The sequence below is a fragment of the Suricata suricatta genome, chromosome 1 (genome assembly GCF_006229205.1).
Source record: "Suricata suricatta isolate VVHF042 chromosome 1, meerkat_22Aug2017_6uvM2_HiC, whole genome shotgun sequence".
Classification (NCBI taxonomy): Eukaryota; Metazoa; Chordata; class Mammalia; order Carnivora; family Herpestidae; genus Suricata; species Suricata suricatta.
The window spans coordinates 157976534-157991527 of record NC_043700.1 but is presented as its reverse complement, the minus strand read 5'-3'; the positions used below and the strand labels follow the sequence as shown (position 1 = coordinate 157991527).

The following is a 14994-nucleotide window of genomic DNA, read 5'->3' as shown; positions in this document are numbered from 1 at the left end:
AGCTCATGAACTGTGAAATCATGGCCTGAGCTGAAATCAAGAGTCAGAGGCCTAACCAAATAAGCCACCCAGGTGCCCTGGAATAGCCCGTCTTAATTGAGCCAAGGAGTGTAGAAAGACCACAAATAAATATATGCTATAATTGAGATTGTAAAAAGTTTGAGGGTATAAGAGAATATAAAAGCATAACAAAAATTAGGCAATCGGCAAACTTATAATGAACAAAAATTGCATAAAAATTGCTCAGTATGAGAGGAAATGTGTTATGAATTTTAAATTAGTCATTGCAAAATAAAACGTACATATTTTACCTAGTGGTGGGAACATTTTAGGTCATGTGGTTCCAGGGTTAATTATTTTGATGCATTAAAAATGTGTTATTCTAGCATATTACTAAGTCTAATATTGGATTTTATATTCCATTACTAATGTAAATGTTATTTCATCCCTTTCATTTTAGGAGCTTTTGACTTAATGGACCAAATTATAAACTTTGGTAGTTATTACAAAATTGAAAGTAAGTATTATACTTCACTTTGTAAAAATAAAATATCAGTAGCAGAATTTAGGAGATGCAGTGTGAAGAAAGGAGTATTAGTCCCACTATCTTTCAGTGTAGTCAAAGCTTAAGGAAAACATTTGTGGAAAAAAATAAAAAATCTTTATATTATATTTAAAAGTTTATAGTAAGTGACAGAACTAAAATGATAACACACATTATAAGTATTATTAAGAAATAGTCTAGAGTAAGGAAGCTAGAGCCTGGTCTTTCATGTCAGAGAATGAATGAATATCTAGTATTTAAAGGTGAAAGTCAGTTAATATACACATATATATGTATTTATATATATACTTGTGTGTAAGTATTTGCATTTGTAAATCTATATTTTCAAATATATATTATTTTAATTAGGAAAGCATCAGTAAACTATTTTTTCAAAAACTCTTCTGTGGCATTTAACGTGCTATCCAGTACATTCGCTGATTTATATTAAACCTTTACAGGAAGAAAATATTAATGGCAGGATGCCAATATGAAAGTAACAATTCCATCAAAGCAGTGGAATCATAAGGAATTTTTTCATTTATATCTAAGATTTAAGTTCTCTGATGTTACTACACCATCTTTAAAAGCTAATTTTATGGGGGCACCTGGGTTGCTTAGTCAGTTAAACCTCTGACTTCAGTTCAGGTCATAATCTCACAGTTCATGGGTTCAAGCCCCACATCGGGCTCTCTGCTGATAGTTCAGTGCTTGGAGCCTGTTTCACATTCTGTAGTTCCCTCTCTCTTTGCTCCTCCCCTGCTTGTGCTCTGTCTTTCTATCTCTAAAAAATTATAAAAATTTTAAAAAGATAATTTTATGTTAAACTTTTCAAAATCCATTATAATGTTAATGCCAGGAAGACAGAGATAGTTTTTCTGCTCTATTCTCAGAACACAAAACAATAATTGGCTTACACTAGATGTTCCCTACACATATGTTGAGTGAATAAAATTGGAATTCAACAAATAGTTTTTAACCATCTCCTACAGGATGACAGTATTTTAGGTTTGGCAACTCCAGCTCTAATCACTCACTTTTCTTTTAACAAATCTCACTTTAATTCTACTTTATAATTTAATCATCCCTATTGCTCCATGACCTTTTGACTCACATGGTTTGTATCCATGGAAACCTAAAATAGTTTAAGATTATATTTGGCCTTCCAGGGAAATTGCCATTTAAAATGATTACTTGAGGATGAGTAGGAATTACATAAGGCAGATATTACAGATGAAGGCAACTGCATCTATGAGAACTTGATGTGTCAGAGCAATAAGAAAATCTTTGATATGGTTAGAACATAGAGTTTAAGGGGTAAAATGTGGCCATGATGTCTATAAATGACTGCATATAGTGACTATGGGGGAAAAAATGAAAGAACAATGGAAGCCATTTAAGGGCATTTGTGTTTCACTTGATCTTAGCCAAAAGCCGAGAAGTGATGGGACATTTGTGCTTCGAAACCATGGGGATAATGAAGACATGTATATGTGTGTGTGTATATGTGTATGTGTGTGTGTGTGTTTACTATAGATGGGTACTATATATATATTTGATCACATATATAGTGATCAAATTATTAGAACTTGGTAATTAAATGGTTATAGGGAAGGAGATTCAAGGGAGGTGTTGGGATTTTGGTATGACTCTCATAGAGAATTTAAAGGGAAACAAATTTTTTGATGGTGATAGTGATGTTGTTGTGTCTGATACTGTTTTTGTAACTGTGCTGACTGACACATGTGAATTAGTGGATTCAGTTGAGTATCTTAGAGATGCCTGAGGAAAATCCAAGTAAAGATGTTTACTTTCCCTACTGGTTAGAATTGAGACTTTATCTAAAAAGACGATTGGACCAATGATAAAAGTTTTGGGAGACAATGGAATATAGAATTAATAAACTTTAAAGTTAATCAAGCACTGTATTAACTATGTTTTTTTAATTTAGAATTCTTTTATATTGTTTTTATTGCTTTACCCCACCTATTTTCTACATGTACACAGGAAATAATAATCACATGTATTATTTATTGAATATATGCTATTCACTGGGTACTATATAGGATATTTTATCACTCATTTACTGTTTACAAAATTTTGTGAGGTGTTGATGATGGTACTCAAGATTATAAATCTTTCTTGCATTTCCTAGGTAACTAGACCAGCTGAAAAAGCTGAAATCTGGGACCAAGTTTTCCTTACTTAGGTCCATATGTGTCTATCAACAATACTGCCTGCAGTCTGTTTCAGTTCAGTTCTGTACTTTCAAAATAGAAATTTCTTCACTAAAACTATTATTTAAGAACTTGCCACTCATCGTTATGCCTGTTGTAGGTGATTAGAGAAGTTTATGTGACTGAAAATGAATGATGTGAGAAAAATACAATGGAATATCCTAGGGCTTTTTAATAGCTTTTTAAACCTTCCTACCATTATAAGACTATCTAAAAATTGTCTTTCTATACAAGTTTTACTTTGATTTATTACCTTATGATACATTCAAAAAGAGGAGTCTGTCAAGATGGAGCATAGAGTCACTCTTAAGATTTTACTTTTGAGTTACTATTATGCATAACATTAATATTGCTAAGTAAATCTTTGGAAATGTGGTCAAAATTCCTAAAGTCCATACTTTTCTGTGTTATAGTGTGCAAATTCTGTATAAAATAGGTGATGTGCACATACACACACACACGTACATTGGATAATAAGTCAATAAAAACATCTGGAATGATGTAACACCTAATAACACAATATTCAAGCTTTGAAATGATAGATCTTTATACACTAGGAGATTGACCAACTTAATAATTAAAAGAGATTTTTCTCTGTGGATGATATCCCTTACTTTGACTGTGCACCCACATGTGTCACATTGTACTTGTGGCAGTGGTAATTGTCACTGACAAAGTTTCTGTGCTGCCCTAAATCCTACCAATTATTTTCTCACCACCTTCCTTGCTCAATAGTGACTGAGAAGCAATAGCATCATTTTCTGGAACTGCTCAATGAATAGCTGGTGAGGGAATTATTAGGTTAACAGAAAATCAATGATTGTGCAACATCCAGAAAAGACTTTGTTAGAATATCCTTGGTCAATTAGTACAGGTATGTTTGTCTTCCTACAGTCTAAGAATTAGCTTCTAATTTGACTTCCCTAGATGCAGTTTTGTAGGAAGTTGCTAGACCCTTGATGACTGCAGCAAGGACAAGAAGGTACAGTTAGTGAGAATCAAAGAGTCTAAAAATTGTACCATGAACTGAAAACCTATCTTTAATGACTTGCATTTCTTTTGTTAAATATAACTTTTCAGTGAAAATAATAAATCTTTTCTTGGATAAGTGACAGATGTTTTCAATTGGCAAATTTGCTTTCTGTAAATCCATAAGAGGAAAACAATCCCTCATGTTTCAAAAGAGTAACAATAGGTCAAATACTAAGATTTAGATCTAATCCCTCAGCAGCTGGACTGTGAGTGAATATCCTTTATCTAATACTATCTTTTAGAAAATTCTATTTGGCAAGATGTGTTCTGCATCTTATTTTGAAAGAAGTCTGATTAATTTCCCATATGCTGTGCAAAATTGCTTTTGGGTGCCAACCTTCTCTGTATATTAAAGATGCAAGTATGTTCATGTGTGCATTTCTCTGTGTAAACTGATAATGAGAAGACAACCACATTCCCAAATGCTTAAATGTTCTTTTTATTTATATGGTAGTATTGTAAAGCATATTTCCATTCCTTTTATTTGAGTTTATTTTGCAAAATTAGAAGATATAAAAATAAATTAGAAATACAATCTTGATTTAGAAAATAAGGTTGTCTATTTTTTCCACCAAAATTAATAAAAACGAAATAGTCATGGACAAAATAAAACAAACTTCTCTCTGAATGTTCTCAGTTAACAGTATCTGAACTGTCACTCTATCATTGTTTACATTTGGCTCTGACCTATAGAAAATCCTACTAATATGACTTATACGAATATAGGCTTACATTTCTAATATAAAATATTCAGAAGAACGTTATGCAGAGCTGGTAGTGTGACTTAATGGTGCATTGGTAACTTGGTGTCCTTTATCTCTCTGCTTCTCCAATTATAGCCTGTGATTTTGGCTGTCATGATCACACTGAAGAACAGGTCTCAATTAATTTAAGGAAAAGGAAAGTACCAAGGGAAGATAGGTCTTTTGTGGAGTGCTTCATGTGACTAATCATAGCTTCAAGGAAACATTGGAGAATATATATTTTAGTTTTATTGCATTGTTAATAGAAGAAGACAAGGGAAATTAATTCAGATATAGCTTTTGAGAAACCCATATAATGTCTACTATAGTTATTAAGTAAAGTGCTATCTTTTTAATTAGAAGGGAATGAGTCCCTTTCAGAAGACAGTTGAACACTAGGGTAAAATTAAACTTGCTCCTTTGCAGATAAACAAAAATGTTTTTGTCTCATTCCTAGTTATGGTAGTAAACCATATATTTGCTTATATTTGTCTTTCCTTTATTCTGAAGAATAATATCTGTTGTAGAATCATAATTATTAAATTTTAGCTCCTCAGAAACAAAAAATTACCACCTATTCATCTTTGTCTTTCTTCTAGCACATGCCATTGCTCCGATTTATAGAAAATCCTACTAATATCCTATTAATAATCCTTTTAATAGATACTCTGTAGCATTGATGGATTTAATGAATGAATATTTTAACCAATTTAGTAATATCCATAAATAATTACTCAAGGTGGTTTGGAGGGAAAATTATTACCACAGCTACTATATAGTTAAAATAATTTTGTTAATAATATTATAGACTTTAGAAATATATAAGTAATATTTTATATTTATACCAAAATATATTTGAAGTTATATTTTTGGAGATACTTATGTTTATAATTTCATCCATCTTGTCCTGCTATGCAAAATAAACCTAATAGGCCTTAGCCTTTATTGACCTTCACAGATAGCTTGGGATTAATTAAGACAGTGCCTTTTCCAGGTCACTGTCATGCCAACCTTCCCAATTTCATTCCAGCTTTAAGACAGAAGGACTGGGCTGTACTGATTAAGATATTAGGAATATTTTTTTTTGCACTAAAATCCTAAAGTTTGGGTCACTGAAAAGACAATGAAAAGATGAATGAATATTTAGATCTTTTTAAATAATCACATTTCCTATATTATTAGTATGAAAAACCTAGACAATCCTCTTAGAAACTATGCATCATCACATTTAAAAGTTTTTTAAATGATTATTTATTTTTGAAAGAGAGAGAGAGAGAGAGAGAAGCAGAGTGCAAGCAAGGGAAAGGCAGAGAGAGAGGGAAACACAGAATCCAAAGCAGGTTCCAGGCTCAGAGCTGTTAGCACAGAGCTGACCCAGGCCTTGAACTCACAGAGGACAAGATCATGATCTGAGCTGAAGTGGGACACTTACCAGACTGAGCCCCTACATCCGCACATTTATACTTCTAAGAAAGACCTATTCTGAACATTAGAGAATAAAGAACAAAAACAATGAAACTACTGCTCCGGCCTTCTCACTTTTCCTGATGAATGGAATGGTAGAATGCTAGAATATTAAGATGTAGATAAATGATATAGACTTAGGATTTAGCAGAGATATATTTAGAGTAGACTTTTTAATTTAACTTTTGCCTTAGGCTGCTTATATTAAATTTGACTATGCACAGGTGATCCCAAAGGGAAGATTATGGAAGACAACACTAGGGATCATTAAAGTACCTGATTTTATTCTCTTTTGGGGACCATGTCCCTTGGAGATGATCATGGCCATATGATTTGTGTTAGCCAATGAAATGTTGAACTTAAAAGGAAGTATTTGAGAGCTGTGATTATCTGTGAAGTCTTTCTCTGCACCTAGCAATAGCAAAAGCATCTTATTCATATGGAATGCCATGAAATCAAAGTAGCCTGAAATGATGAGTCAAAACTTAGTGGATAGCTGCCCTGGGGAGTCATCTAGACTGCATGACTGAGTTTAGAAGTTTAAAAGTTTCTGATTTTCTGTTGGTAATAAAATTAAAACTATCTTAGTGAGCCTCTAAGTTCAAAGAAAATTGAGAAATGAGAAAATATTTTAAAATATCAACTTATTTTTACTAATAAAATTGAAGGTGAGAGATTAAAATCCAAGCTTGATATGGGGATGCAAATGGACCTTATAAATAAAACTCAAAAATAAGCCAACGCCTCCCTCTTTCCAAGCCACAGGTAAAGCTCAAGTCACCACTTGGAACACCTTCCAAGAAAGGATTAAGAATTGAGGTGATGGTGAAAAATTTGGGAACTTGATGGCAGATTCACTATCAGAAAGGAGAAGAGAGGACCTAAGTTGAATATGACTAGTTTATTGTTACTAATTTTTGTAAGTAAGGTGAAGTTATTCCACGCCCATTGGCATTTAAGAGAATAAGGTCAAGGAAAGGCCAGGAATGCACCGGGAGCTCTACTTGTAAGCTGTCAGGATGGAGTAGCCAGTGCCTTCTGCTCCAATCACAAATTGCATTCTGGTGTTTAATCTTGAGGGCATATGAACATGCTATTTTCATTGAATTAATTGGTCTTCTATTCTTATTCAGTCATCTTTTACTCCTCATTCAAATCTCAACTCAATAACAATTTCCCCAGTTAAGCCTTCTCTGCCTCCTTAACTGCATCAAATTACTTTATTAAAAGCTTTTTACTGCATTATTTATCTCTTATGTACTTACCTCATTTGTGATTTCATATTTATTGTGTAATTAATTTTATTAATGTCTGTCTTCCTAATAAGATTATGACTGAATGATATTATACCCGTTTTGTTCATCATTTATTCTTTGTGTCTAGCATGGTGGAGCTGTTTCTCTTTCTCTCTCTCTCTCTCTTCCCCTCCCTCTCTCTCTCTCTCTTTCTTTTTCTCCCTTCTTCTCCTCCATTTCCTCCTCCTCCTCCACCACCTCATTCTTCTTCTTTCTCCAGAGAAAGGGAGAGAGAGATTAATACATATAGAGATTATAGTTTATCCTCCTCTACCCTTTAGGATCTCTGGCTGGCCCTAAGAATTAAACTGATATAAGACTGATTAACAGGAGAAAAGTATACAAATTTTATTAGAATTTTTTGTGAGGACTTCAAAAGAAAATGAGTACCTGAAAGAAGTTGACAGAGCCCAAAGTTTGTATATCTTTTCAACAAAGAAATGATACATTTGTGAAGAAATGACAATACAAAGGGGTTAGAGCTATGGGCAATATATTGTAGGGAAGTGACTAGGACATGTATGGGGGGAGACTAGTGGAAGATAATAAGACATTTTACTTTGTTAATTTGTACAGATCCATTACAGTGTCAGCCCTCAGTCTCTGGTGATAAGGATATTCTTTTCTCCCTAGTACTCATGAAAACTATTATGGCCCAATCTCATAATAGAAAAGGGTAGACAGAAAGCCCTTATTGCATCTACTATTTCTCAAGAGCCTTCAGCTCAAAATAGTGAGTGTGCCAAACTAACATACTTTGGGGATGGCATATCATAAGCTCATCTTCTATATATTTCTCCTCTCTATCTTTATAAGTATATGCATTCACATAAATAATAAATATATATAGTAATACAAATATATTGTATATATATTATGTATTATTTACATATACTAAATGTATGAAGAACGTATATGAACTGAATATTTTAAGGAGATACATACATAATTGTGTAAGTGAAACATCATTTGGAAGGCAGGTGAAGTGTCTGAAAGCGATCTAAATAAAATAACCATTTGGCAAGTGAAAGAGGACTTACGGAAAAACAGGCATGTCAAAAGATGGAGTAGAATAAAGCTGTGGACGTGGATAGTCTGAAAGTAAATTATAAGGGAATGCTTGCCTGCCAGAGCTCTTATTTTTGCTTTTAAGTGAAGGTGCTTTGTTGGACCAGCAGCTAAGTTTCATGATAGTGATTTAAACTGGTTTTGTTATTAAGTCATTATCCAAATGCGGGTATACAGCCCATATTTGGGTGTAAGCTATGTGGTTACAACAAAGAATCACAAAGTATACTGACAAAAAAAAATTTTCCCTTCGACCACTTTCTAGATCTGAATGGGTCAGGTTCCTGGGTGTGTGTATGTGGTGGTGGGGGGGTGCTGTTCCACAGAATCACCCAGAGACATTGATTCTTTAATTTTTTTCACATTTTCTTTCTTCTCAAATCTGAGTTATTGTTGTGATGATATTCAGGCCCTAAGGAGGTAAGAGTTTAAGTCCAAGAAAAACAATTCTATTTTAATTGAGTGACCCCAAATTACTCACAGTATGTGTCTCTTAACTATCACTAGTTTCCAAGGAGGATGAGGACTGTGCTCTCTTTCTGAGCAGACAGTTAAACTCTTTCACTAAGGGAGAAATCTATAATGGAATTTGGAGAGCAATGAAACCGTCTGCCACAGAGCCTGTGTAAGAAAGATGATTCTGACTATAAAAGCCACAGAGGTCTTTAAGAGGTTGATGATGTTACTTTTTAAGTTTTTCAGAAAGCTGCTTGATCATAAGATTTTTTTTAAGTTTTACTTCTTTCTGAAGTAACTTAGATTTTTTTCAGAAATGTAAATAAATGTGAAATTTTATAATGCAGTTTAATGAAGAAAATAAGAATCTGGGAACAGAATTATGTTTATATAAAACTTGTGTTAATGCTTTCTTTAAAAAAGGATATTTTTTTAAAAAGGCAAAAAAAATTAAGTTTACGTAATTTGGGAGCTAGAATTCATTTCCTCCAGGCACTTAATAGCACAAGTTTTCAAATTCTGTTAAACAATTATAGGATTTTGAAATGAAGCCTGAGGAATCACATTGTGTGTGTGCATGTTTGGGGGCAAGAGACTGTAGCTGGTTTTTTTTTTTTAATGTTTGTTTATTTTTCAGAGAGAGAAAAAGAGACAGTGTGAGTGGGGAAGGGGAGAGAGAGGGAGACACAGATTCTGAAGCAGATTCCAGACTCGGAGCAGTTAGCACAGAGCCTGATACAGGACTTGAACCCACAAACCATGAGATCATGACCTCAGTCAAAATCGATCACTCAACTGACTAAGCCACCCAGGTACCCCAGAGTGCAGCTGTTCTGAAGAAAGCTGAGAACACTGAGCTCTGAATTTCTTCCTGAGGTTTTAATAATTGCAAATAGAACTGCTAAGAACATTGGCAGATACATTTTTGTATTCAGGATATATATTTCATCTACCCAGATTTCATATATATTTATGTTAATATACATGGGAGTGGAAATGCTGACTTGTAATCATATGTTAAACTTTTATAGAAACAACAAACAGCCAAGAAGTTTTCCAAAGTTTTTCTACAAGTTATCCATTAAAACCATCTGGGCCTAGAAATTTCTTTTTTAAAACCTTTTACATTTCAGATTCAATTTATTTAATAGTTGTAGGACTATTCAGTTAATTTATTACATGTTGATGGAGGTTTGGCAGTTTGTGTTTTTAAGGAGTTGTACTACTTTCTCTACCTTTCTTAAATGCGTAGAATTGCCCGTAGTAGTCTCTTATTCTTTTTAATAGATACAGGATTTATAGTTATATCAAATGATTTCTCTTTGTTCTTGATAATTGTCTTTGCTCTGAAGCCTTTTTTACTAATGTTAATATAGCCACTTCTACTTTCTTTTCCTTAAAAAATCACTTTTGTATATTGTACTTCTTAAATCTTACTTTCAACCTATTTATATCATTATATTCAAAGTGAAATTCTTATAAATATATTGGGTTTGGGGTTGGCCTCAGTACACCACATTTATTTTGAATATAGTTTCTTCTAATAAATGTAGCAGTAAATATATTTTTGTTCATGTTTTGAGCAGGCAAGGGAGAGAGAGAAAAAGAGAGAGAGCATGCAGGAGGGGAGGGGCAGAGAGAGAGAGAGAGAGAGAGAGAGAGAGAGAGAGAGACAGAATCCCAAGCAGTGAGGGGCTCAAACTCACAAACCCTGAGATAGTTACCTGAGCTGAAATCAAGAGCTGACTAAGCCACCCCAGCACCCAAAATGTGACAGAATATAAAACTAATTTTACCAGACTAGCATGCAGTGAGATTTTGAGAGACATCAATCTGAAATTCTAGCATATGCTTCATGGACCTAGGAGGAATGAGAGTCGTTCATAGGCATTTCTGAATTTGGAGTAAAAAAGAAGCACCTCTTAAGAATTCAGATTATGATATATATTTAATTAAAATCTTCAGAGTGCCAGGGTGGCTCAGTTGGTTAAGTGCACTACTCTTGATTTCTGCTCATACTTTGTGAGTTTAACTCCCCTGCCCCCAACAGACTGTGCGCTGATAGTGTGGAGCCTTCTTGGGATTCTCTCTCTACCTCTCTCTGCCCCTCCCCCTTCTCGCATAAAGTCTGGAGCGCTCTCTCTCTTTTTCTAAATAAATAAACATGAAAAAGAAATTTAAAAAATAAATATATGATAAACCCAATGGAGAAAAGTACTTCTCTAAACTTGAAATATCATTGTATATTCAAGCAATTGTTAAATTATTTTTGATGTGGAATTTCCTGATTTTAGATGTATCATTTTGTCATATTTTGGATATTTTTCAACTGAGTATTTATTCTTATTTTGGACAATACCCCAGCTTCTCGATCCTCAATTAGTGCTGAACTAATATTAATATTAATATATTAACCATCTTGGTGAATAAATTGCTTATGATAGGCAACATTTACAAATCAATTTCTAAAACCCATTTTTTATTTAGGTTAATTAATTTGAGGGGAGAGGCTCATCTTTAATTTTAAAGTTGTGGTAAATCTTCAAATTTCAAGCATTTTTCACTGGAACAACCAAATCATCTGTGTATTTTTTTATTTGGAACCATGATTTTTCTTCATTAATTTTCATCAGAAAGACTGAAGGTATCTGAAGAATAAATTATCCCAGCAGAGCTCCTATAGACTCATCTTACTGCTTTTTCAGTAAAAGAGTTTTTCTAAGACCTTGAGTCACTAGGAGCAGGAATTGTTAAGTACCAGGCTGCTGAATGTATTTAACGAGCTAAGCTGTCTTCAGGTCTCAGATAATTATTTAAGGTCAGATATAGAGATGAAACTACTTCTGTGCAGTTAACTTGAAGAGAAGATGTTTGCAACCTGGACTGGTTATTCCTCTTTGCAAATAAAATAGCAAAGTTAAATATTTAGGTTAAATATTTAGGTTAAGTATGTGTAAAGAAGAATAAAGGGGCGCCTGGGTGGCTCAGTTGGTTAAGCGTCCAACTCTTGATTTTGGCTCAGGTCATGATCTCACGGTTTGAGGCCTTCTCGGGCTCTCTGCTGACCACAAGGAACCTACTTGGAACTCTCTCTCCCTCTTTTTCTGCCTCTCCCCCACTCTCCATAAATATGTAAACATTTAAAAACTAAAGATGAATAAAAACAATATTATATATAAATGTAGGAAAAATTGATTGTTTAAACTTAAAATATACCTAGAAGATCTAAAATATTTACTGTTAGAATTAAGATAGATAAAAACAAAAGCCCTAAGCATCCTTATGGACAGATTTAGGATTCCTAATGGGAACAGCTTATGAAGAGAATGTGTACAGGTTGAGGTTCAAGTTTGCCACCCAAGCTTCTGATTCGAGACCCATGAGCAGAGCATCCACAGTTTATTGGAGATCAATTACGACATCTAGTCAAAGGCATTCCCAATAGTTGATGGTGAAAAGTGAGGTATGGTAAATGGAGGGATGTTTTGCTTTGTTTCTTTGAATAAGCAGAAACCGATTACAACCTCTATTTTTTTTCCTCACAGGTCATAATATTTGGTCTTCTGCATCTTTTCCATTTTAGTAAGTACTGGATAAAAATAAGAACACAATGTTGTCAGATTCTTCTCCAGTCCCACACTGATTCAAACACTGTATACCTTCAACTGGTATCCTTATCTTTGGTTGGTCTCTGACCAAGATCTGAGCAATGCAGGAGCCCTCCCCGCTTCCACATTCATAGTAATCTTTGTACCTGCACTCCTGGAGTAAAACAGCACCTTTTTTTCCACTGAAATATCTGTTCTGTCTATATTCTGTTATGTTTTCTCATTTTATTTGTCTAGAGTTCTGTTAGACAGTGAAGATCAAATTCAGTTTACAGAAGAAAGCCTATTTCATGAGTATTTTAACTTTTTCATTACTACTATACTACTATATCCTCTAACACATATAGTGGATCTTCCTTCATAGTAGATAGCAATAAATGTTCATTGAATTAATCAACAAATGAACACCAATTTTAGTTCCCTATATCTTTATATCTATTTTTGAGTTAAGATCTTGTATTCTGTTTATTAACTCAGGTCAATACTGTCTTTTAAAGATCTGGATCCTATTTGTGTATTTCCCCTAATTCTGTCTGAAGTTTTGTTATAGACAGAATAAACAACACAAAATATCCATCTAATATAAAATGTTAATGTGAGTTTAAGGATTCTGTTGTCACATTTCAACCTACTGACTGTATACCTAGCAGCATCAACTAGCTAGGGTTAAGTAAAATGTGCCTTGTTCCTTTGACATATATAAATTGAAACAACATAAAGCAGTGGAGTGAAGCCCAGATTTGTAATAATCCACATCAGGATCCCAGTATGGTTGGTGATATGGTAATTGTGTTGTGTCCAGAGGCAACTTTCTTCATTCAATTAAAAAAATAATAATTATGTGCTCCAACTCCTCAGGAAATGTATTATAACCAGGGTTATCAAGATATAGTCATTATTCTCAGTGAATTCAATATATAATAGGATAACAGTCATATAAATAGAAGACAAAAAATTTTTCAAATGCATAATGGTGATATGACAGAGGATTATAAGAGGTCAAAAGAGAAGAATGTTACCAGCCTTCGGAACCTCCTAATTGAAATTCCACCCTGTGTGAAATTGCCAGCAAAAGATAGCACGAATATCAAAATTCTTGCTATCTTCAGAGCTAGCGTGTTAGTGTAATCTAAGCTATCATCATCTCTTCTTTGAAAAAAAAAGTTTCAAGTTTGTTCACCTATATTTTATTGTCAGCCCAACAATTATATTACTCATTAAAACATAAATTCTATCATTTACTATTTAAAACTCTCTCTTAGTTTCACACATTATTTAGAATAAAAGCACTATACCCTATCATGGCCCACACAAGTTTGGCAGAGAATGCCCACCTGCTCACTAAACTTTCCATTTCCTTCATGGGTCGATCACTGGGCAGCCCGTCCCAAACTCCTTTTCAGTGATGTGCGGCTTTGTTAATGCATTCTATGTGATGGAATTTTACCATGACAAGGACTTGGAATCCATGTGTTAAAGATGATACTATTCTGGATATTTTAAACAGCTTATGGATTGGTGACACCCATCCTTCCTCCCCTCCTCATTGGCGTATCAGGAAAATGAGTTAATTTATGTATATTTCAGGTTTACCTATAAAATCTGCCTGAATTAACTCAATTAATGCAAAACCTCTATTTTGTATCTTCCCTGCCCATCTCTGCCTCATCTCCTACAACCACATTGGCCTTCTTCCTATACCTTCATCATCCCAAATTTGTTCCTACTTCAGGACTTTGCACTTACTCTTTTTTTCTACTTAGCATGCTATTTCTCAAGACATGTGAGTGGCTTATTGCTTGTTTCATTAGTTTCTGACCAAAGTTACCTATAGGAAGGAGTCTTTCCCTGACCACTTTCACTTTTGAAATAGCCACATTTCCATCATGCTCTGTTCTCTTGCCCTGCTTTATTTTTTCTTCATAGCATAATAAAATCTCTTCATAGTATTTTATATATTTTGTATTTATTCATAATATAATTTTAGTTAATGAAATAATACTATGGATTTATTTTCTTTTTTGTCTTCCTTACTAGAATGTAGTTACTTGAGGAAAAGACACTCTATGTTTACTGTTCCATCCCTAAAAGAGTACTTGCACATGGTAGGTGATTAGTGATATCAGTTGAATAGGGATTGAGTGAATATTGGTGTTTAGATACTTAAGACATAATGATTATTGGAGCTGGAAGATGTGGAGCATGGTTTTGGGAATAGAAGTCTATGGTAAAGTATATGTCATGGACAAGAACATGAGACTTTCTATATTTATTTATTCAAAGTGGTTTATTGAGCACCAGACTAATCCATGATAAATTATGGGGATTGCAGTATATAAAGCAATGCCTCTGGCCTTATGGAGCTTGTTTACTAGTGGAGAATATGAAGGGTAAACAAATACATTTAAGATGTAATCGTTTTTCCACACTGACAGTAAAATATTACATGGAAAGGAGAATTTTCTATCATGTGCCAATGTTTTCATTTTAAGTAGAGGCAAACACTTGAGGGTAGATTTAATATTGAGGGTGGGGAAAAATGATAGG

The 14994-nt window shown here is 33.8% G+C and overlaps 1 long non-coding RNA gene across 1 annotated transcript in view; it reads right to left on the bottom strand.

Moving 5' to 3' along the window:
* The window catches only part of LOC115285617, a 56197-nt gene extending 45506 nt beyond the window's left edge, over positions 1-10691 (bottom strand). The window contains exon 1 of the long non-coding RNA XR_003905608.1: positions 10636-10691. This is a non-coding gene — a long non-coding RNA (uncharacterized LOC115285617). The remainder of the gene's footprint in view (positions 1-10635) is intronic.
* Between the last annotated feature and the right edge of the window lie 4303 nt (positions 10692-14994).